The sequence below is a fragment of the Oncorhynchus kisutch genome, linkage group LG8 (assembly GCF_002021735.2).
Source record: "Oncorhynchus kisutch isolate 150728-3 linkage group LG8, Okis_V2, whole genome shotgun sequence".
Lineage (NCBI taxonomy): Eukaryota > Metazoa > Chordata > Actinopteri > Salmoniformes > Salmonidae > Oncorhynchus > Oncorhynchus kisutch.
This window is the reverse complement of record NC_034181.2, coordinates 52,926,861-52,930,256: the sequence shown is the minus strand read 5'-3', so window position 1 is coordinate 52,930,256 and position 3,396 is coordinate 52,926,861. Positions and strand designations below refer to the sequence as shown.

At 46.0% G+C, this 3,396-nt stretch overlaps 2 non-coding genes across 2 annotated transcripts; both read right to left on the bottom strand.

Annotated features, from left to right (window-relative positions):
- Positions 1-2,035: 2,035 nt before the first annotated feature.
- Positions 2,036-2,151, bottom strand: LOC116374893 (U5 spliceosomal RNA). Its single transcript, XR_004210919.1, has one exon. It is a non-coding gene; the product is annotated as a U5 spliceosomal RNA (small nuclear RNA).
- A 326-nt stretch (positions 2,152-2,477) lies between these two features.
- LOC116374912 (U2 spliceosomal RNA) lies at positions 2,478-2,660 on the bottom strand. Its single transcript, XR_004210937.1, has one exon. It is a non-coding gene; the product is annotated as a U2 spliceosomal RNA (small nuclear RNA).
- Positions 2,661-3,396: the final 736 nt, after the last annotated feature.

The following is a 3,396-nucleotide window of genomic DNA, read 5'->3' as shown; positions in this document are numbered from 1 at the left end:
TGGGCCCAACTAGTCAAGCAGTATGTTAAGTGGGGGAGTATCATAGATTTGAAGTACAGTTTTGCTACCTCTGTAGTCAAACAATTTCGTATAAATCGGAAATTAGCTAGGTTGAATTTGGTTATTTGAATTACCTTTTTCACATGCTTTTTAAAAGAGAGGTTGGAATCAAGTATGATGCCAAGGTACTTAAAATCGGATACCACCTGGAGCTTCTCCCCTGACACATAGACATCTGGCTCAGTAGCATCTGTTGCCCTCTTTGTGAAGAACATGCAAACAGTTTTTTTCACATTGAGATGCAAACACGAGTCACTGAGCCACTTTGTAACCTGGACCATTACAGTAGTGAGTTCTTGTGCAGCTTGTTGTTTGCTCTTTGCATGCACATATATCACTGTATCATCTGCATACATTTGAACTTCAGACCCAGTACAGACAGAAGGCAGATCATTAATGTACAGGCTGAACAGGAGGGGCCCCAGTATTGACCCTTGGGGCACGCCCACATCATAGCTACGAGTGGGCGACAGCTCATTGCTCACTCTGACACACTGAGTTCTGCCTTCAAGGTATGATTTCATCCATCTCAAGGCATCAGGGGAAAAGTTGAACTTGGACAATTTTGTGATGAGAATCTCATGGTTAACAGTATCAAAAGTCTTCCTTAGGTCCAGAAACACTGTCCATCTTGGACTTCACATTTTCCAGAAAAAAGCAGTTGGCCGTTTCTGTGGAGTGTTTCGCTCTGAAGCCAAACTGCATGGAGTGTAATGTGAAGGGGCTGTTGTTGAGGTGGGCAATCAGTTGTTCTGCTACACACTTTTCAACAACCTTTGACACCACAGGTAGTATACTAATGGGCCTGTAGTTACTCACGTCAGCAGGGTCGCCTGATTTAAAGATGGCCGTTATTATGGCCGACTTCCATACCCTTGGAAACACACCGAGACCAATAGATGTGTTGGTGACCTTAGTAATGGGGCCAATGAGTGACTCTTTGTAGTTTTTAAGAAAGGTAGAGTCCATCCCAAACACATCTTTGGCTTTAGAGTTCTTTAGTGAGCTAATCACCTTGTTCACCTTTGACTCAGAAACCTCCCTTATGATGAAGACAGGTTGAGTGTCATTCACTAGCACTGAGACCAAGAAACAAGTGGAGGGGTTCTGTGTCAGTACCCTGACAGAGTCAATAAAGTAGGAATTGAAGGCTATTGCTATTTCGACTGCATCCTGTGTTAGATTATTATTCACCATGATTTCTAGTCTTTTTGCAGTGTTACTATGGTCTTTCCCTGTTAACTTTTTTAGATTCTCCCATATCAATTTAGAATTTCCCTTTGCTTCACCAATTATGTTAATAAAAAAGTTTGCCTTGGCCTGTCTGATTTCTTTCATCACCTTATTTCTCAACATGGTAAACCTACGTCTGTCCTTCTTCATAACGTCGTCGTGTTTTCCTTCCAAATGTAACGTCACATCCTATCCTTTTTCCATGGGATTCCCCTGAAGGCATAGAACATCTTTCACTTCCAGCTGTAGGCATCCCATCAGGATATTTCTTATAGAATTCTTCCTTGTCCGTCCAAGAGAACCTCACCGTATTAACGAGACCAATCCCTGGTACCCCTATGTGGGGATTTTTCTGCGCCATCTTCACAAGAAAAAGCTCTCTTTTCCCAGAAGCCAATAGAACAAAAATGAAAAATCTGATAAAAAAATCTGATTTAGAGTGGAAAAACTCTCCCTCCTGCCTTCCTTCGACCTTCTGGCTCAGCGGGCTTTGGGGCACCTCGGTACCAAGCTTGATCTGAGCCAAAAGGCCGAGAAGCGATGACCCACAAATGGAACCGGGCCCCCGGGGGTCTCGACAGACCTCAGCGGGTTGGCAAAAGCCGGCTCCTCCCTCCCCACCCACCCACCCAACGTTTCCCCGGCGACAGACAGGCAGGTGTTTTTTGGAAAAAGTCGCTAATGCGTCTTTAAGTCACTATCCTGGCCCATCTCTGTCAATTTCTCTTGAAACAAGATACCGGGCTCTGCAAGAGGCAAAGCCCCTCCAAAAATACGTTGAACTCGTAAGTGTTCATCTCCACGAAGTCTTTAGTTAATGGCGAAAGGCTTGTGCGTAATGAAGAGAAACCAGAGTCGTGTGCAAGTCAGAGGTCGGGACCCGAGACGCACTCTGTGCACTCTTGGCCAGGTTCCCGCGGGTGCTCCCGGAACCCAGTCTTCCAAGTTTCCGAGGGCTGTGGATAAAAAGAAGGTCACAGACACAGAGACAGACAGACACACACAAACACTATCCTGGCCCAATTATTATTATTTTTAAGTAAAATGGTGGGAAACGGGGGACCCCAATGAAGGGCGCTTCGCCTTTCTTTCAGTTGGAATGTTTCTTTCCTTCTCTTCTTCTGCTAGCTAGCTAGCTGTTTACACAGTTGGTGAATTTGTATTTTTCCTTGACAACGGGAGAAAAGTGTTGCACCGTTCCCGGAGGTAGTGCAATACTGGGTCGATGCGTGGAGCGGACGAAGCAAGCCCCATTTCCGACTCCCTGTTCGAAAAATCCATTTAATATGTAGTCCCTCGATGGGGGACGTATCAGATATTAAACTGATAGGAACAGTTTTTTATTTTTTTATTTTTTTATAATTTATTACAATCAATACCATTCATACTTTACAAAATAACAATTCTCATTCAAACTTAAATAATGGTATTTTCTATTAAACAAACCAAAACAACAAAATAAAAATTCAGGGGAGCATCGTCCCTCCCCGTCATACCTAACCAATACCTTTCCCTATCTCCCCGTCCCTAATCTATCCCCTTATAAATCCAAATCTATCACTCCCAGCCCTAAACCCCCCTTCCACCTCTCTCCCGTGCCGCATCCTGCCCCCACTTCCTCTCCTCCCTCTTCATCCTCCCTCTTAAATCTCCTTCCACCCTCCTCACTATTGCTTCCACCCCCCAATCTCTCCCTGTCTTAACCAAATTCTGCCTGGCTTCCCACAGCCCCCGTTTAAAGAGACTCATGAGAAGCCAGAGCAGAAACCTGTCCCTATCCGTTCCCCTCTCTCTCCCTACACCTCTCTCTAACCTAGCCCACGTCAAAACAAAATCTCCTCTTACCAAACCTAACAACACCCGTGCCCTAGCCCATACTACTCCGGCAAAGGCACAGTCCCAGTCTCCTCCATGCCACAAGCAGATCTTGGACAGGTGGGGGATCGCGCCAAACTATGCCGGTACATGATCGAACATACCGGCAAGCACTTGTGGAGGCTCAACCAATTCAGGTCCTTGAGCCTGTTGTCCAGCGCCTGCACTCCCTCCCAGACCACCGCCGAGACGCCCGCCACAGGCGCAGGACTCCCTGCCTGTCTGACC